Source organism: Apodemus sylvaticus, chromosome 6 (genome assembly GCF_947179515.1).
Source record: "Apodemus sylvaticus chromosome 6, mApoSyl1.1, whole genome shotgun sequence".
In the NCBI taxonomy this organism is placed as follows: domain Eukaryota; kingdom Metazoa; phylum Chordata; class Mammalia; order Rodentia; family Muridae; genus Apodemus; species Apodemus sylvaticus.
In genome coordinates this window covers 18,559,467-18,580,968 of record NC_067477.1, presented here as the reverse complement: position 1 = coordinate 18,580,968, position 21,502 = coordinate 18,559,467, and the positions used below count along the sequence as shown (strand labels likewise).

Genomic DNA, 21,502 nt, shown 5'->3' with positions numbered 1-21,502 from the left:
GAGTGTCAAGGTGTACTGGCTTACAATAGGACAGAGAGCAGAGTGAATTGCAGTCTGCAGATGTCACTGATCACAGAGGCTTTGTCTCCACCCCACTCCAACTCTGTCCCATTGGAAGCTGGGCTGGCCTAAGGCTTTCACAGGGCCTCTGATAAAAGGACAAAATGAACCTACTTCTGTTTCTTTGTCTAAGAATGTTCTTGGCAATGCCAGTCTAGGCCTGAGGCTGGAGTCTTGAAAGTGTTAAGGTTTCTGTTCCTGGGACTTGGCCTTTTCCCCTGAAGAGACTGGCATTATCAATCCCAAGGTCGCTGTGTGCTCAGTCTGTAATCTTCTTGAGATATCCGTTTTCCCTTGTGCGACATTGTTTGATTAGCTTCCCTCTGACTTTGTCCCATTATATGATAGTTTCTGCTGACTCTGTCTCATCTCTTCCCCAGACCTGGTATATAAGATACTGTACTTTTTTTTTTAAGAAGTTTGCTTGGTATAATACATAGTGTGTGAAAACAAGATTTCCTGATCATTAATTGTGTCTTCTCTATCTTTTGTTCTCTTTATCTTCTGATTTCCTGATCCTCTCTCTTAAGTCATTGTTACAAAAAAAAAAAAATGATGGCATGGTCCAAGTCAAGTAGTGACTACACAGAGAAGCCTGAATATGAGAAAAAAGAGTAAGTATGGCCATAACATATCGAGAAATTTAAAAATAAAAAGTATCCCAGAGATACCACCTGAAGGAAGGGGTAGAAACTTCAGGAGTAAAACAAGGGATAGTAGTAAAGTCATCTTCCTAATATAATATTTTTATTGGTTATTTGGGAATTTGACATAATGTATCTCATTACCCTTACTTCCCAGTCCCCCACTTTCCACCTCTTGTGCCCCCACAAAAATAAAATAAAAATAAACAAGTCTGGTTCGCATTGTCCATATACTCACAGGAACATGGTCAAACTCCAAGTGGCCAGCCCCCCTTAAAGATGAGTGAGTCTGTCCCACCTCCCTGTCTACCATGGAGAGCCTCGGCATCCTTACCCAAACAGCCTGCTTGGTTTTGCTAGATTTCTTCCCACTACAGCATAAGTGTATGGATTGGTGGGTGAGGGCCTCTGTGTGGTGTGTGTATGTGTTGTGTGTGTGTGTGTGTGTGTGTGTGTGTGTGTGTGTGTGTGTGCGCGCGTGTGTGTGTGTGTGTGTGTGTGTTGGGGGGTTAGGGACACAGTCAAAACTCACAGCAGCGGCTGCACAGATTTCAGAACCCAGTTTCAGACAACAAAGAGCCCAGTGTCCTAGGCACAATGACCTGTCTTTGCCTGAAGAGATAACTGCTCTGAAAACTCTTTCCCAGCCAGGTTTACATTAAAAAATAAAAAAGGAGATGTATCTACATGAGTACTAAAAGGTCTCATGATATTAAGAAAAATAGAAAATGATATAAAGTGAAGTTATTCTACATGTTATTAAAAATTAAAATACCATAAAGATTAAAGATATGGTATCAAAATGTGAAGGATATGAGGTAAAAATATTTTGGTGAAAATTTATATATACAGAACTAAATTATTTTAATAGGTAATTTACATAAAAATTGAGGTGGATATGTTGATATATATATATATAAACCATATAAAATTAAAAGGGTTATAAGTTATAAAGTTCTGAGTAAGTATAGTAATTAGACATTCAGGAACTCATCTGGCTTTTTTAAACGATGAGGAGGGAGCTGTTGAAATCGTGGTGTCTATTAGCATACAAAAGTGCATGCTGTGTACCAGGCCAAGTGCCAGGCTCACCAGGTACCTGTGGTTCCTCTCAGCTCACCTGCCCAGCCCTTGGGTTTCGCTTCCCTTCCCCCAGCTTCTGATTCCTATATAAGCCTGCTATTGCAGGCATGCGCTCCTGCTCTCTCTTGCCCCCATCCCATCCCTTGGTCCGCTTGTCCCCTCCCTCCTCCCTCTTCGCTTCTCTCGCTCTCCCCCCCACTCCCACCCCGTCCCCATTTAGTCGGTTAGTCTACTGATGATGTTTATCAGTCTATTGCTTTCTCTCCGTGCTCTGGACAATTCCAGACTTCTCTCCCTCGTATCTACAATAAAATCATACTTCCCAGCCAAACCTCGGAGCAGCCGGGTCATCATTTTACTCATGTGGTGCTGGCCACCCGGGAGGGGCACACATGAGCTTCCTTCCGAGGGGCACAGCCCCTCCCAACCAAACCAAGCTGCGGATTCAACTCTCTTAAGGTATGCATGGTTCATTTGTTTCTGCTGGCTTCTGCCTCCACCATATTCGACTTCAAATCTAGAGTGTCCACCTTCTCATCTGCTTCCTTCTTCCCTCCGCCTCCTCTAACTCTGGTCTCTCCTCACCTACTTGGCAAGCTTTCTATCTTTCTGACCCTCCAGGGTGCCCACCATGTGGGTATCTCTCTACTAAGACACCTCCCCCTTTTCCTCTGTTGGAACCTTCCCTTTCCTCAAAAGCCTCACCTCTTCAGTTTTTTTCTTCTACCTGCTCTAACCACTAGTCTCTCCTCCTCTACTGGGTAAGTGTCACCCACCCGGAGCTCCCTACTTTGTCTCTGTTGGATTACTACAACAGAGACACACTGGTGTGCTTGCCCTACTGAGTGAAGGATGGAAAAGGATGCTTCTCATCTCTGAATTGGGACATGTCTCTCTGACAAGTCTCTTGGTCCACTTGGGGACACCCTCCCTTCCAAGCCCTACACAACCCTTCCTTTCTTCTTCCTCAGACTCAGGGATTTTGCTTAAAGCCTCGCTGTGTTACTTCAAACAGCTTGTCCTCAGTACAGCTCAATAGCCTAAGAATGTCACCTTCAATTTTCAGATTCGCTGTGTGGTAACAACTTCTGTACAAACAGAAGGTCCCCAAACCTCTTATATCTAACCTTTCTCTATTCTATACTTCCAAAAGCCTCTAAGCTTTTTCTATGTCTGCTCTTGAAAACCTTTTATCTTTGTGATTTCTTTGTTCTCTGCTCTAAAAACTTCTCCTAAAACTACTCTGTAAACTCTGTCTCAGGATTTAGAAGACTTTGGGGGTATGGTTAAAAATGTCACAAAATGTTGATAGTTAAAAAATACACACATAAATTAATCTTAATTTATTACAGATATTATATGTGATTCAATTCTTGTTTAGGAAAATAGTTGTTTTTGAATAGCAACCATGTCACCTGCCTCCATCTTGGCAAATGACCTCACCAGGGTGAAAGCAATCAAGTGGTTGACAGCCATCTTTACTAAGTTTTTTTTTTTTTAAGTGTTACTGGCATGTAACTTAACCACCATATTCATTAAGAAGACCCCATGGTATAAACCGATTAAAGTATCACTCATAAAACTTAGTCTCTTTGGGCCCTCTGTTTATCATTGTATCTCCTTTCTGGCAACAGCAGTCTCCAGAATGGTTGGGGTTAAGTTTGGATTTTTGTATAATGATAAGTTCCTAAGGTTATAAAGGTTACTCAGGTTAACAGAAACTGACTTAGAGTTATATGTCTGACTAGTTATGTTTCTGCTAACTGCTCAATACCAAGCTTGTAGAAAATTTTAGATAAGGACCAACAGGATGTTTAATTCATATATTGGTAAATTCCTAAGATCTATCCAGGTTAATAGCAACTGACTTGAAGATGTGGATTTGGCTGCTTTGACTTTGCTAACTTTGTTAAGCCTTAACTGCTTGGGTAAAGTGAGTCATACAAGAAACTATAATATCCTTTGATAGCAAACTACAAAAGGATGAAAATAAAGTTCCAAGTTCTTCTGTGGTCTGTATTTATGGTTTAAAGTTTTATATTTTTTTATTTTTATTTATTCACTTTACATCCCGCTCACTGCCCCTTCCTGTCACCCTCTCCCATAATCCTTCCCCTCCCCCTTCTCCTTCCCCCCTCCCTCATAGAGGATGGCGGCTTCCCCTGGGTATCCTCCCACGCTGTCTCATCAAGTCTCTGTGAGGCTAGGAGTATCCTCTGAGGTCAGACATGGCAGCTCAGCTAGTAGACTATATCCCACCTGAAGACCACACTGCACATCTGCTACATATGTGCCAGGAGGGGGTGCCTAGGTCCAGCCCATGTATGCTGTATGGTTGCTGGTTCAGTCTGTGAGAGCCTTGAAGGTCCAGGTTGCTTGACTCTATTGGACTTCCTTCAGGGCTAACAATCCTTCCCGCAGCTCTTCCACAAGACCCCCCCAAGCTCCACCCACTGTTTGGCTGTGGGTCTTTGCATCTGTCTGAATCAGCTGCTGGGTGGAGCCTGTGGGAGGACAGCCATGTAGGACTCCTGTCTGCAAGCACAACAGAGTATCATTAATAGTGTCACAGATTGGTGCCTGCCCATGGGATGGGTCTCAAGTTGGGCTGGTTATATTGGTTGGCCATTGCCTCAGGGTCTGCTCCATTCTCTGTGCCTGCATTTCTTATAAACAGGAAAATTTTGGGTGGAAATTTCTGTGGCTGGGTTGGTGTCCCCATCACTCCACTGAGGTTCCTGCCTGGCTACAGGAGATGGCCTCTTCAGGTTCTGTATCCCCAAGGCTATTAGTCACAGCTAAGACCACCCCCATTGATTCTTGGTCTATCCCAGGTCTCTGTTGCATCCTTAAAATGCCCCCCCCCATTTTCTCACCCCCATCAGTTGGAGATTTCTATTTATTCTCATGGCCATCTCTCCCGTCCTTGCCTACATCTGATTCTGACCCCCCATTCCCCTCCCCATCCCCTCTGCCACCCAGTCTCCTCCCTCCACCTGCCGCCTATGCCTATTTTATTTCCTCTTCTAAGTGAGAGTCAAGCATCCTTTCTTGAGCTTTCCTTCTTGTTTAGCTCCGTTGGGTCTACGGAGCATAGCACGAATATCCTGTATTTTATGGCTAATATCCACTCATAAGTGAGTACATGCGGGCCTGTGTACCGGAGGCTTTCCATGAAGATTTCTGGCCTGGCCGGGTGGGCTGGGCTGGGCTGGGCTGATGAGAAGCTGACTAGCCAACTGGAGTGCAGGGGAGCTTCAGGTGGCATTTTGGCAGAGCAGACCTCTTCCCAAGTGTTACAGCTCTTATGACAATAACTCTCAGACTGAGGTAGTTCGCATACACTTTTTTCCTTCTACATAGGATTCTTATATACAGTTTTGGGGTGAGTCAGGATCTGACAGCAGGTACTTCTCATTGGCTTGGTCCGAGAGCTTGGAGATACCTTATCTGCACATGCGAGGGCTTGGTGCTGCTCCTATGTAACTGATGGCCACAGACCTCTCTATTGGGAGTTATGGAAAGCTGAAGCTATGTGACAGGAGTCAGGGGCCCAAGGCATGTGGCCAAATGCCTGCCGGTCCTTGCAGGCAACAGTTGCCTGCTGGGTCACCAGGGTTTTAAACCTGAGCTTCACCAGGGACCAGGCTTCCTGTCACAGCTCACCACCCGACGAGTACATACTATGCATGTCATCTGGGGTCTGGGTTACCTCACTCAGGATGATATGCTCAAGTTTCATCTACTTGCCTAAAAAGTTCATGTTGTTTTTGCTTTTAATGGCTGAATAATATCCCACTGTGTAGATGTACCACATTTTCCCTATCCATTCTTCAGTTGAGGGACATCTAGGTTGTTTCCGGTTTCTGGCTAGCATGACTAAAGCTGCTATGAACATAGCTGAGCCAGTGTCTTTGTGGGATGGTGGAGCATCTTTTGGGTCTCTGCCCTGGAGTGGTATAGCTGGGTCTTTAGATAGACCTATTCCCAGTTTTCTGAGAAACCACCAAATTTATTCCCTAAGTGGCTGTACAACTTTGCACTCCTACCAGCAATGCATAAGTGTTCCTCGTGTTCCACATCTCCAGCATGTGCGATCTCTTGAGTTTTGTATCTTAGCCATTCTGATGGGTGGATGATGGAATCTTAGAGTTGTTTAGATTTGCATTTCCCAGATGAATAAGAACTTTGAACACTTTTTTAAGTGCTTCTCGGCTATTTGAGATTCCCCTGTTGAGAATTTTCTGTTTAGCTTTGTACCCCATTTTTAGTTGGGTTATTTGGGTTGTTAGTGCCTAACTTCTTGAATTCTTTGTAAAGTTTGGACATTAGCCCTCTGTCATCAAATGTAGGATTGGTGAAGATTCTTTCCCAATCCGTGGGCTGCTGTTTTGTCCTATTGACAGTGTCCTCTGCCTTACAGAAGCTTTTCAGTTTCATGAAGTCCCATTTATCAGTTCTTGACCTTAAAGCCTGAGCCACTGGTGTTCTTTTCAGGAAATTGTCTCCCATGCCAATGAGTTCAAGGCTATTCTTCACTTTCTGTTCTATTACATTTAGTATATCCGGTTTATCTTGAGGTGTTTGATCCACTTGAACTTGAGGTTTGTGCGGGGTGATAAATATGGATCTATTTGCATTTTTCTACATGCAGACATCCACTTAGATCAGCACCATTTGTTGAAGATGCTTTATTTTTCCATTGTATGGTTTTGACTTCTTTGTCAAAAATCCATAGGTGTGTAGGTTTATTTCAGGGTCTTTGTTTTGAATCCATTGAACAACATGTTCCTATACCAATAGCATGCTGTTTTTAGTTACTATTGCTCTTTAGGAAATCCTGATATCAGGGATGGCGATACCTCCAGAAGTTATTTTATTGTTTAGGATTATTTTTGCTAATCTAGGTCTTTTGTTTTTCCATATGAAGTTGAGAATTGCTCTTTCAAGGTCTGTAAAGAATTGTGTTGGAGTGTTTATGGGGATTGCATTAAATCTGTGGATTGCTTTTGGTAAGATGGTCATTTTCACTATGTTTATCCTACCACTCCATGAGCATGGGAGATCTTTTCATCTTATATCTTCCTCAATTTCTTTCTTCAGTGCTGTGAAGTTTTGAGCAGATTGCTATTTAATAAAGCTTTACTTTTGATGCTAAAGGATCTTCAAGGCTCAAACTTAACAGACACAAAACTGTAAAATCTTGGTCTTATAAAAGCTAGTAACTTGTTCTAAGCTGTTAAAAAATAAACATCTGTGCCCAATCTCTCTCTATATATAACCCTCTCCACAGAGTAAAGAGTATTAAATGCTTTTGACTCAGAAACATTGTTTAGGGTCCCCAAGCTTTTGTTATAACTCAAAGGTACAAGTCCACTGCTTTAGGATTTCAGTGCAGATTACAAACAATGCCAATGTTAATATATCTAATATTTTTATTTCTTTTGTAAACTTAAAGAGTTCTTGTAAGCTTCAGGGAGTTGATTGGGATCTACCCATCACAGGTCAGACTCCAAATATGTACTTCTGTCAATCAATGACCTAAGCTTCCCCACTTACTGCCTCTAACCAGGTATCTATGGAGCCTGGGGTTGAATGAATCTCATGATGTCCATGAGGTGGCTCTGCAACCTGTGGCCAAAATCTATCATTTAAGGGGGTCTAGAACCTACATATCAGAGTTTATTTCTCCTCATTCCTTCAAGGCTGACATTTTGCATGCCTTTTGACAACAAAAAATTGTCCTGGTGAAGAAGCCTCTAAAGGGACAGACCCAGCATACTATAGAGGTAACAGACTGTGGAGGGAAAGATAGGCGCCTGGAAACAGTGCTGCTCACTGCGGTCAGTGCCTGGGAATTTCCTGCACGACTCAGTGGGTTCTGCATGCTGAGCATCCAGTTCTTATATTGAACAATGGGAAGGAACTGAGGGGTGTTGTCTCACACACAGTGTGTCCTTCCCTCCTTGCTTCTGCCAGTGACCCACTGGGTCTAATGAAACTCTGACATAGAATCACCTTCGGTTTTAACCCAACTACCTGACTGTGGTCACTGCCAAGGTCTCAGTTCTACTCATCAATGATCAGAAAATATCTGCCGTGCAGTATTATGGGATAGGGAGTAATAGTGCTGACAATAGTTATGACAACCATCAGTGTTGTGACTGCCACCTCCACCCTCACACTAGTCCAACACCCTGATTCCACATGCAGGCATATGAGCTGAACTTGTCTCTCTAGGTGATGTATGGTTGATGGGCTAGAATTCCAGGCCTTTCTGTTCAGCAGTAGAAATGGAGAATGGTTCAGCATCTTTGGAAAGGTTGATGCAGCAATTGCACTGCAAGCGGGAACTCAGAGGAACAGGAAGCAAGGACATGGCAGACACTGCAGCCAGCGTCCACCATGCTTCTTCATCATCAGCAAAGGCTTGTGACTCAAGTGTCCCCAACAGATGAGTGGACAAGCAGAGCTTGCTCAGGACACACACTATTACTGCATTAGACAAATGAGGGAGAAGTCATTTCCTGCTGCCCTGTGTGTGAGCCTGCCAGTGTGCTCACAGAAAAGAGCCAGAAACAGTAGGGCCTGTGTCATGTGATCCATAGACATGTGATATCCAGATCATGTACATACAGAGAGTTGTAGTGGTTGTCAGGAGCTATGGGGATGAAGGCATGGTGAATCATCAATGGATATGAAATCTGTTCAGCAGTCACTAACAGCTTATAACTAGACACTGAAAAACAAGCCTTGGCAGTAATGAAATGTGAGTCCTGAGGGGAGGTTCTCTGAGCTTTAAGGATGTGAAAGAGTAGGGCAGCAGAGGGAAGGCCCAGCTGCTGGATGTGAAGTTTGTGTGTGTTGTTGGGACATGGGGACAATAATAAAACATGATATAGGGACCAAAACTAGATTCTGCCAGAGCCGTGGGAGTGAGGAGCAGACCTTCTCTGTGTCACCCGAGGCCTGCTGAGGAGGACTCAGCCAGCTGCAGCCACCCCTGGTCAGTTCCCTGGCTTTGTCCTTTCACTATGAGGAGAAAATTAAGTGTGTTTAGTGTCACCTCATCCACTCCTCCTTTTGAGCCAAGGAGGAAATACCTGAGAGTAAGTTTAAGGTCAGGAGGGTAACCTACTAAGATGCTCTGTCAGACCAAAAATGTAAGAAGAGGGTCATGCACATGGATGCACACACACATTCACAAACACACAGACACACATGAAATGCCTGTTCAGTGGTATGACATTTTCTGAGTATATGTCAGGCTCTGAGTTCAAACATATACAAACATGTATATGTATATATGTGTGTGTCTAGGTATATGTATGCACATATATATGTGTGGGTTTATATATATATACTTGTGTGAGTATGTGTATATGACTGTGTATGTATATACACCTACATGTATATACACCTACATATATGTATGATATTTATATGCATATATGTATGTTGAAAATGGAAAAGTATGTTGCAGATATAAGGTTCAGGTTCTTCTAATCTTGCACAAGATTTAATTTGAACAAGCGGCCTTTGGCCTTGAACTTGAGCAATTCAAGTTGCCACAAGCAGATCGTAAAAGAAGAAATACAGAACTGTTATCACAAACCTACATTTTCCCCAGAGAAATACTGAGGCTGCTGGGACTCAGACAGACTGCCAAGGGCAGAAGGAAGGATAGGTCCCTGATTCTGAAAAGACTTGATCCAGCATTGTAAGGGATTACCAGGATAGAGAAATGGGAGGGGGTGATTGGGAAATGGGTGGAGGGAAGAGGGCTTATGAGAGTGATGGGGAGGGAAGACCAGGAAAGGGGAAGGCATTCGGAATGTAAACAAAGAATATAGGGGAAAAAGACACATACTTCAAAGTCAAGGGGAAAAAGAAGAAATCACAAAGGGAAACAACCTGGAGATAGAAATCCTAACAAAGAGATCAGAAGTCATAGATGCTAGCATCAACAACAGATTACAAGAGATAGAAGAGAGAATCTCAGGTGCAGAAGATACTACAAAAAACATTGACACAACAGTCAAAGAAAATGCAAAATGCAAAAAGCTCCTAACCCAAAACATCCACGAAATACAGGACATAATGAAAAGACCAAACCTAAGGATAATAGGTATAGAAGAGACCCAAGATTCCCAACTTAAATGGCCGACAAATACCTTCAACAGAATTATAAGAAAACTTCCCAACCCTAAAGAAAGAGATGCACATGAATATACAAGAAACCTACAAAACTTGAAACAGACTGGACCAGAAATGAAATTCCTCCTGTCACACAACAATCAAAACACCACTTTGGTCCCTCTTAGAAGGTGGGACAAAATACTCACGGGAAGAAATACGGAGACACAACGTGGAGAAGAGACTGAAGGAAAGGCCATGCAGAGTCTGCCCTACCCGGGGATCCATCCTATATACAGTCAACAAGCCCAGACACTACTGTGGATGCCAAGAAGTACTTGCTGACAGGAGCCTGATATAGCTGCCTTCTGAGAGTCTCTGCCAGAGCCTGAAAAGTACAGAGGCAGATGCTTGCAGCCAACCATTGCACTGAGCATGGGGTCCCCAAATGCAAGAGGTAGAGAAAGGACTGAAGGAACTGAGGGAGTTTGCAACCCCATAGGAAGAACAAAAATATCAACCAATCAGAACCCCCCTCAGAGCTCCCAGGGACTAAACCATCAACCAAAGAGCATACACATGGAAGGACCCATGGCTCCAGCTGCATATGTAACTGAGTATGGCTTTGTTGGGCATCGATGGGAGGAGAGGCCCATGGTCCTGTGAATTCCCAATGCCCCAATGTAGGGCAATGTGAGGGAGGGGCTGCAGAAGTGGGTGAGTGGGGGAAAACCTTCATAGATGCAGGGGCAGGGGAGATGGGATAGGAGGTTTCCAGGGGAGAGGGAACCTGAAAAGGGGGATACTATTTGAAATTTAAATAAAGAAAATATCGAATTAAAAAAAGGATGTAAAGTGAAATAAATAAATAAATTTATAAAAAAAGACCTTGTTTCCCCAGTCTCACTCCTTCTGGTTAGGGCCCTCACTTCCCATTGGGGGACAGCAACTTTGGACCTAACACGTGTCTTACTGAGTCTCTCACAGCAGTGTTGACAAAAAGACCACAACTCTCATCCGAAAGGGAATAAGATCCTTCAGTCTGGAGCCATTTGGGAGACAGTGATCAGAGAACACAGATTTCCTTTACATAAAAAACAAGTTCCAGCATTGAAGCAGTTTCACAAAACTTTTATGGCTTTACAAAAGGAAGAATGTCACAGATGAAGGCAGGTTTAAGATGCATGGGTTGGATACCTGAGAGAGGCAGCCACATCAAGATGGAGGAAGCTTCTCTCAAACTGTCATCCACTGCTGTTCTTAGCATTTGGGTTGCAGCTAGTCGTCTGCTGAGGTCATCGTCTCTATGGTCACAGGCACTGGTTCTGACACACAGGGAGGCAGAACATGGATGTTCCACAGAGCCAGAACTGTGACTGTGAACTGTTCCTCCACGCCACAGTTCCCAAAATAGTGACTCTGAGACATTATTTATGAATAAAATGCAGAGGTCACAAGCTTTGGATCACTTCAGCTAGCTTGTAACTCAATTGTCCTATTTAAACTAGTCTAAATTCTGCCAGGAGGCTGGCAATCTGTCCTCTGTTTCGTGATCTGTCTCCTCAAAGTTCAGGGTGAATCTCTTCCCCCATCTGACTCTATCCCAGAGTTCCTCTCTCTCTAGCAAAAGGCTCAGCTTCTATATCCTGACTCAGCTGATAGGCTATCAGTTTTCTGTTGACAGTTGATGCTTCCATTCATGCAGTACACAAGAGCTCTCTGCAGGGAACTTAGCACGTGATAAGATCATAGGCCTCAGGATGGACTCAGGGATTTCAGGTTTTCAATCTCTCCATTAAACTGAAATTCTCATCAGCTAGTCAGTGTGGGCAGACACAGACACTTTTTGATATCCTCTGCCAAACACAGGCAGTTTCCCTTCAGAAATAGCCTTTCTGGCAGAAAGGATGGCAAAATCCAGTCCACATTGAGGTGGGTGTTTATTATTCTGTGAGTTTCCATAAAGAGACCAAGGTGCACAGACATAGAGTTGTATCCTCTTCGAAGTGACTTAGGAATCCCAGAACAAAAGTTAGCTGTAGCTCTTCCTGGTGACAGGTGGGTCAGGGCTGGTGCCCTGCCTTTATGCCTTGAATGTTCACCTGTTCCATACTGACCTTTGAACTATTACAGAGACAGAAATCACAACGAGGACATCCACTGGGCCTGTTGTTTAGAAGAACACTGTTAGGGATTTCCCCACCAGGAGATGTATCTCCAAGAGCCTGTAAGTCATTCTCACCACAAATCATCCTGTCTGCCCATCTCAAGTGTGAGCACAGAGCACAGCTTATCTTGATCTGCATTTCATAAGAGGAGGGAGGAGTCCCTGGGGATAAATGGACATTAGTGTGTGAGAGGAAAAACTCACCAGAAAGAGGGCACAGCCACTCATCAGAACTCACCTAACAGACACTGGCAGCTGGCTTCAGGCCTGCAGGTAATGCCCAGGAAACCTGCCTGGTGCCAGAAAATGGAACCTTACCAGGAATCATGTTACTGGCTGTGACCTCCAGTCTTGGGTTATGGGGGGTGAGAACTTATTCTTAGAGAGCAGGAATTGAATCAGGGAACATTTTTGTAATGCATAAAATCTTCTCTCCAGTCTGGGTCCCCATGGCTATGGAAGGTGCAGGTGCCATGGGCTATGCTCCTGGAAAGTGAGTGGAGTCTGCTCCTTCTACCAACCACAGGGGAAGCACTGAGACCTTGCCTAGGCTGGGTCCTGATGTAGGAGCCAGAAGGGGACATGACTGTTACAGAGTCACCCTGGGAGAGGTGGCATCTCTGCCAGGATCACATCAGACAGGAGATACCTTGGGGACAGGGACCACAATTTCCTGGTAAATCAATGGCCAAAAAGGGCTACAACCTCACTTAGCAAGAAAAAAAGACAACAGCTCAGTCACTGAACCAGGCCTTCTCCTAAACAAATAGAAAGTGGCTGAAGCCCCTGCCTCCTCTTCAGACATGTCACTGCCTGGGGACATGAGGCAAAGCTCCAACACCTCCCTCCCCTGCTCTCCATTCTCCTACACTCTTCCTGTCTCCTCCCCATCTTCCCTGGGCTCCCTCATCCTATCCCCTCTTCCCCCTCCTATGTCCTGCCCTCTCTTCCTTGCACTTCCCCCTCCTCCTTCTCCCATAACCCACCTTGTCTCCTCTCTTCCCTATCCTTCCTCACCTTTCCACTCCTCTCTCATCTACTTTCCCAGCTGAACTCCAGTACAGCATGGACAAAGGCTCCAGCTGGGTAGCCATGTTTGCCATGATCACAAGATTTAACTGTGCTCACTACTGCAGGGGAGTATGGATGAGTTAGCCCTCTGGACATCCTCCACATACACTCCCACACCTGTGATGATCCAGATACTTTTGTCAACTATGTCACTGGGTCACACAACAGGCTGCCTAGAGAGGTGTAGATATTTGCTTGCCACCACACAGCCACCCAAATGAATGAATTGAAGTATGGCACAAGGCATTAGAGTCTTGAAAAATGTATTTTTCTTCTGGTGAGGAGGCATTCCTATCCGTATGCCATGTAGTACATTGGTGAAGTCAAAAGGACCTCTCCCTATTGGTCCTTCTAATAGCTATTCTCAAGGGTGACAGTGCTTTGACACTGAGACAGATGTCTCCAGTGTTTCCATTTAATTAATATCCCTACTCTCAGAAACATGTACTAGATTCAGCATTCATCAATGGTTCTTTACTTCAGTCTGTACCATAGATTGTTGATAGGAGAGGGCACAAGTGCAGAGGAAGAGCGCTCCCTGCCTTCTAATGGGGCCTTATGCCAATCTACAAAGGGAGAAGAGACATTAGGATTACACATGACTTGTACCTAGCTCTGGATTTTTCTCTCCCTTTATGAGGCTGAAATGACTCTTCACCTTTCTGGATGCTGGTTCTCTTAAATAGAAAAATTGGCTTCTGCAACAGCACTTCCTCCATGGTAGTAGGGGGCTCATGAAGTAATGCTGCAATCTGAGAGACCAGAGTACATCTAATGGACAGTCATAGAGGCCAGAAGGGCAGCAGAACAGGGCACAATGCCTGCCAGGTCACTAAGAGATGGTCACAACACTAGCTGAAGTCCCAGAATCAAAGAATGTTTTCCTTTCAGCCTGGAAGACAGAGAAAATGGCCTTCATTGCATCTCTGGGCTCTTGATGGCTGGGATCTGCCCTGCTGTCTTCTGCTGCTCAGGAGGAACACTAGGGAGTCACACTGTGGTCCAGAAAGGCCAAGACACTGAAAAACAACTGGACATTCTAGCATTGGCCTCCATCAACAATTACTTTGCCTTTTGTCTCTTCGGGAAGCTAGCTTTGAGTTATCCTGATAATAATATTGTATTCTTCCCACTTTGCATCACAACTGCCTTGGCCTCCGTGTCTCTGAGAGCAAAGGACAAGACCCTGAAAGAGATTCTAGAAGGTCTCAAGTTCAATGTCACAGAGACCCCTGAGGCAGATATCCACCACAGCTTTAGCAATTTCTATAGAGTCTCATTCAGGCAAAGGACCAGGGACAGATCAGCACAGGCAATGCCATGGATGATGACAAGCACCTGCAGATCCTGACAAAGTTCAAGGAGAAGACCAGGGCTCTGTACCAGACTGAGGCCTTCACAGCAGACTTCCAGCAGCCTCAATGACTATTTGAGCAATCAGACCCAGGGGAAGATCAAGGAACTGGTCTCAGATCTGGTTAAGAGGGCATCCATGGTGGTAGTGAATTATCTCCTCTTTACAGGTCAGAGTGGAGAATGGTTGGTGAATGGAGGGAGAGGATGTTGCCTGGTAACCTGTGCCCTTACCCTGACCACTGGAAAGAAGGTGCTCATGGCCTCAGAGCCATGTGTGTCTAACTGCTTATTACACAAAGCCCTTACTTCTACTCTGATATCTTTTTAAGTTATTGATGTAATCACTGGGACAAGTCCAACAGAAAACCTGGGCTGTCAATCTAGGAAGGCCATCTGGGCTGTGACTTAAACTTAATGACTGTCAGAATGCCATGTCTTCCACTGCCTGCCCTCTTGAACAGGCTGAAGCCATGGCTACTCTATACACAAATGGGATCCCTCGGTCTGTCCAGAGCAGGCATTTCTAGTATGCGCCTCTAGGAGGTATCTATCCCTCTGTAGAGCCTAGGTCTCCAGCAGGGCCCTGGTGGTCTGGGACTTCTTGACCTAAAGGAGACTAGCAATAGTAATCATACGAAGGAAAGTATCATAACCCAAAAGTAGTGAAGAGCCCTGGGGGCAGCTCCTACACAGGACTTTCCCCTGAGTCTGTTGTGTCATGAGCTGGTGGTTTGGGGTATGGAGAAGCAGGAATTGGGGAAAAGTCATCAGAAAAGAGAAATGTCGGCCAGGCAGTGTTCTGTGTTAATGCCTGGCAGCTTCTTGGAATTTTAATTTTATAAAATTAATATTTGAAAGATCAGAATTCCCAAAACACACTCCGAGGGCAGGGAATCTGCTGGGACTTGGATCCATGATAGTTACAGACTCAGCTGGAGGCATCATGGGTAAGGGTAGTTGGGGAAAATCCAGGGATGCCACACCCACTATTCCTTGCATGATAGAGATCAGGGAGCAAGGTGACAGCCCAGAAAGTGCTGCCTGACAGAGGCCGTGATGGAAGTAGACCTTGGGTCATTTGGTACAAATTAAAGATAGTCCAGGTTACAGGGAGGGCAGGCCTGGGCTCTCAGCAGAAAATCAGGTTGACAATGCACATAAATATAGGCCAGGAGGTCAGAGCACAGGAGGAAAGAGGACAGGACAGAGGACAGGGGGACAGAGGACAGTATGACCACAGAGCTGCTGTGGGCTGGGGATGGTGGAGGCAGAGTAACATTCTGAAGGGTTAGCCTGCAGGGCTTGGCTCACTCAACTCTACCCAGGACGCAGGCTCCAGGCTGCTTGGTGTGAGGTGGGATGTATGTCTAGGCTGAGAGATGCCAAGAGCAAGAAATTCTTTCATCACCAACTCCCAGAGTATACATAGGTTGAGAAGACATACATTAGAAATCTGGGATAAGCCTGAGCCGAACCTATTATTTTTGGTGGTGGCCATGGCCCATGTCTGGGATGAGGCTTCATTACCCATGTATTAGCCACAATCTATGGGATTATAAACTGATCACTATATGGGATAACTCACTATGTGCTGTTCTATTTTACTTAAACCTGTCCCATAAGCCATTGCCTTCTAGACATGGCTCCCCTGAGGAAGGCAGCACCCTCAACTCTCCCTTATCTCCAGTCTCACCACTGTCACTCTGGTCTCTCTTACACACTCCACCCTAAATCCCTAAGGAGCTCAACTAGTCAGGTTGTGGTTTTGTGGCTCCCCTTTCCAAACTAAGCCTGAATCCTCATTGCTAACACTTTGTCTACCTGCTGAGATTTTTCTAGTTAAGCATGTGCCATCCTGAGGGACATTCCGAGTGACTGAAGATGCATGGATTGCTGTCACAACTCAGAAGCTGAGCATAGATGGGGAGTGGGGGGAGCGTCTCTGCTGCTGTTACAATCTGATGATTTGCCTCATCTTTAGGCAAATGGAAGGTGCCCTTTGACCCTGATGACATGTTCATGGGAAATTTCATATTGGACAGGATGAGGCCTGTGATGGTGCCCATGATGAAAATTGAGGACCTGACCACACCCTGCTTCCGGGATGAGGAGGTGGAATGCACTGTGGTGGAGCTGAGTTACTCAGGCAATGGCAAGGCCTTGTTCATCCTCCCTGACCAGGGCAAGATGCAACAGGTAGAAGCCAGCTTGCAACCAGAGACCCTGAGGAAGTGGAGATCTTTGAGGCCCAGGTGCATGTCCTCAGGACCCAAAACTGTCATTGATTCCTGTCCTGCAGTTGTCCTGATGGTCAGTGTCCCTGTACCTCAGAGTCTCACTTGTACCCAATGTAATGGTTAAAGTGTCAGTAGGAGACAGAGGGAGTTGAGATGAATTCATCTCCTCCATCTCAGTTATTTGCGGCCTGATTTTACTGTGGTTTTTTGTTGTTGGTAAGATGAGATCTGCTAGAACAAGGAATGAGGTTTCCTGTGTCTTTAAGGATGACAATGACAGGGAATGTTAAATGTGTCTTTGGAAGGCAGAAGGAATTGTGGTGCGATATTAACTTTGAGAATCAGCTGTGTCCTCTCATCCCATCAGCCATTCATTCACCATTCATGGAATTGTGACTTGAAGACCTATTATGTGCAAATATCTCACTTAGACCAGAATCAGAGAAGAATGGACCAAAATTCTCATCCTTGTGGGCTATCTTGTAATTGAGGAAGAGCTAGTTGGGGAATGAAAATAGAACTAATCATTATTTAATAAGTTGGAGATGATAGTGAGTTGCTGTGGCAGACTTGAGAAGAAGACAACCATGCTAATGAAATCTAGAGAGTGTTGCAGTGTCCAGTGTGAATAAAGGGATCACTAGGTGATGTCTGAGGGTGGGCATGACAGTGAAGACCTGCATTTGTGGATCTAAGAGGAAAACATCCTCAGTCAAGGAACAGCTACTTTCAAACCAGGTTGCCTGTCCACTGTAAACACGCTCAGGCTCTGATGCAGAGTTAATATACCTTAGGAAGAGCAAAACCTCATGGTCTTGGCCTGGGTGGAAAGAGAACTCTGCTCCAGTGAGAGGGCTCTTATACAACGCTGCTCCTGAGACATAAGTTGCTTTGAGCTGGGCACAGATTCCAGTGACTCTAACATTTCTCTGCCTTGTTCTCAGGGTGATAGATGAGCTCTACTTGCCCAAGTTCTCCGTATCCAAAAACTACAGACTAGAGAGCATCCTTCCAGAGCTGAGCATCAGGGAACTCTTCTCCACACAGGCTGACCTGTCTGGGATCACAGGAGCCAAGGATGTAAGAGTCTCTCAGGTAAGACAAGAAACATGGGGTCATTGACTTTGGGTCCTGAATGTAGACAGTGAAGGCCATATGGACATGTGGGGATGTTCAATGTGTGAGAAAACCTGCACGCCTGAGATCCCTCATGCCTGGGAGAGATAAATCGTAGCCCAGATACTCCTCAGAGTGTGCAACCAGTTGCTCCTTTACCCTCTGGGCTTGAACTCATGCAAAGTCAATGATGGGGAAAATGCCTGTACTTGGTCTTAGACCACATGGCTCCCAAGCAATGCTGTAGTGCAGGGCTCCCCACAATCCACTGCAGGCCACACACAATCCACTGCAGTGTCACGCATAATCCACTGCACTGCTACCCACAGTCCACTGCAGGACCACCTACAATCCAGTGCATTGCCGCCCACAATCTACTGTACAACCAAAGCAACTCTGGTCTTAGCTTCTTCAATCCAGGCCATTACTATTTTACCAGCACACAGAATAGTATCTATAAATGTAATAAGAAGGGATCAATGGGGCACCAAGGAGCCAGGAAACTCCACAGACTTCTGGGCATAGCCCACCAGAAGAGAGTACTCTCCCAGCAGCGCTTTCACTTCTAAGCGCAGAGGTGATATCTCCATCTTCTCTTTGGAGGGAACCAGCTAGGAGCACATGGGGCCTAAGATCAGTGGAGCAGCTAGGATGGAAGTCTTCAGGCTGCCATTTGCACCAGAGAGCCAGGAAACTCCACAGCCTTCTGTGCATAGCCCACCAGGAGAGAGAGAGAGATCTTCCAGCAATGTTTTCACTTTTGAGCTCAGAGGAGTAAGGACACAAGCTTACAGGCCCACAGAAGGAACAAAGTCCAGCCAGAGACAAGAATATGAACTAGCACCAGATGGTGAAAGGCAAGCACAAGAACCCTACCAACAGAAACCAAGGCCACATGGCAACATTAGAACCCAGTTCTCCCACCACAGCAAGTCCCAGATACCCCAACACACCAGAAAAGCAAGAGTTGGATTTAAAATCTTATCTCATGATGCTGATAGAGGGCTTCAAGAAAGACTTAAATAACTCCCTTAAAGAACATCAGTCAACAGGTAAAAGCCCTTAAAGAAGAAACACAAAAATCCCTTAAAGAATTACAGGAAAACACAAACAATCAAGTGAAGGAACTGAAAAAAGAACCATCCAGAATCTGAAAGTGGAAGTAGAAACAATAAAGAAATCACCAAGTGAGACAACTCTGGAGATAGAAAATCTTGGAAAGAATTCAGGAGACATAGATGCAAGCATCAACAACAATACAAGAGATAGAAAAAAGAACCTCAGGTGCTGAAGATACCATAGAAAACATTGACACAACAGTCAAAGAAAATGGAAATTGCATAAAGCTGGTAACCCAAAGCATCCAGGAACTCCAGGACACAATGAGAAAACCAAACCTAAGGATTATAGGTATAGATGAGAGCGAGGATTTACATCTTAAAGGCCCAGTAAATATCTTCGACAAAATTGTAGAAGAAAACTTCCCTAACCTAGAGAAAAAGATGCCCATGAACATATAAGAAGCCTTCAGAACTCCAAACAGACTGTACCAGAACATAAATTCCTCCTGGCACATAATAATCAAAACACTAAATTCACTAAACAAAGAAAGAATATTAAAAGCAGTAAGGGAAAAAGGGCAAGTAACTTATCAAGGGGATAAGCAAAAAGGGCAAGCAGACCTATCAAAAGTACACCAGACTTCTCACCAGAGACTATGAAAGCTAGAAGATCCTGGGAAGACCTCATACAGACTCTAAGAGAACACAAATGCCAGCCCAGGCTACTGTACCCAGCAAAACTCTCAATCATCATAGATGGAGAAACCAAGATATTCCATGATAAAACCAAATTTACACAATATCTGTCCACAAATCCAGTCCTACAAAGGATAATTGATGGAAAATGCCAACACAAGGAGGAAAACTGCACCCTAGAAAAAGCAAGAAAGTAATCTTCTTCCAACAAACCCAAAAGAAGATACCCACATAAACATAAAAATAACATCAAAAATAACAGGAAGCAACAATCACTATTCCCTAATATCTCTTAACAACTCTCAACTGCCCAATAAAAAGACATAGACTAACGAAATTCTTCTCATGTAAATCTTCAATTTTATCAGAAAATGTTTGTAATTCCCCTTTTAATTAATTTAGTAATGTTTTTTATGTCTACCATTTTATCTGAATTATTTTTCATGATAATCTTCAATTTTAATATGTCTTTCTGTATACTTCGTGTATTTTATCAGAAGTGTTTTCAGTGTAAGTCTTTGATTTTATCACAAATGAATCTAATTCCACCTTCAATTAATTTAAGTTTTTATATCTACCATTTTATATGTAAAAATTTCCACGAAATAGTCAATTTTAATGTGCTTGTCTATTTATTTCTTGAATTTTTACCAGAAATATTTTCCATGTAAATCTTCAGTGTTATCTGAAAGTGTTTATAATTCCACCCTTTAGTCAACTTAGAATTATCTTTATGCCTATCATTTTATCTATATAATTTCCATGATAATCTTTAATTTTAATGTTTTTCTGTATATTCTTCAATTTTATCAGAGATATTTTCCATGTAAATCTTCAAGTTTATCAGAAAATGTTTATAATTCTACTTTCAATCAACTTAGGAATACTTTTTATACCTACCATGATTATATCTATATAAAATGTTCCATGATAATCTTCAATTCTAACATGTTTTCCTACATTTTTCTACAATTTTATCAGAAATGTTTTCTAAATAAATCTTCAATTCTATCATAAAATGTTTCTATCCCATATTTCAATTAATTTAGCAATGTTTTACATTTCTACCACTTTACTCTTTAATTTTCCATGAAAATTGTCAATTTTTACGTGTTTATCTGAAATATATTCCATGTAAATATTTAATTTTATCATAAAGAGTTTTTACTTCCCTTTACTTACCTTTCCAATAAATAAAAAATAAATAAATAAAAAGAGATCAATGGCAGTTCTGAAGAAAACCCTGAGGAGAGGAGAGGAGATGCCCGTAGACCCTCATCATACAGTCCTAGGATGTTGGTTCCTAATGTTCTGTCCAGTGCCCACTCGGAGCTCGGGGCTCTCATCTGTACCAGCAGGATGTGATAGTCTGGGAATATGAAGTCTGCCCTGTGCATTGCTGTTGCATATCCCAAGGAGGCTGGAGAGGGAGCATGCTGAATCTTGCATTGTGGACCAGCACAATGACTGTTCCCTGTGGTGCTTTTGGGAGGCTGCCTGTGGGTATCACCTGGCATTGCCTACTCCTGTCCTCCTGTTGTAGTGCGTTAGAGGACAGCACATATTCAGACTCTGAGCAGACCCAGGGTGTGTCTTATCTCACACCTTGAGACTTGGGAAACCAGGGTGAGAGATCTTGGAAGGAGCAAAGAAATTCCCCAGCAGATGAGACCAGCACTCACTGTGTGCTCCACTCCCTGGTCTCCACTGAGTGAAGTGTTTCTCTCCCCACAGGTGATCCACAAGGCTGTGCTGGATGTGGCTGAGACAGGCACAGAAGCAGCTGCTGCCACAAGATCCAAAATTGTCCCACCGATTACAAAATTGGTCTCTAGAAAAGTGATTTACAATAGGCCATTCCTGGTTATTATCTAG

The 21,502-nt window shown here is 44.0% G+C and overlaps 1 pseudogene; it reads left to right on the top strand.

Annotated features, from left to right (window-relative positions):
• The first annotated feature begins 14,069 nt into the window (after positions 1–14,069).
• Positions 14,070–21,502, top strand: LOC127686988 (serine protease inhibitor A3N-like; annotated as a pseudogene).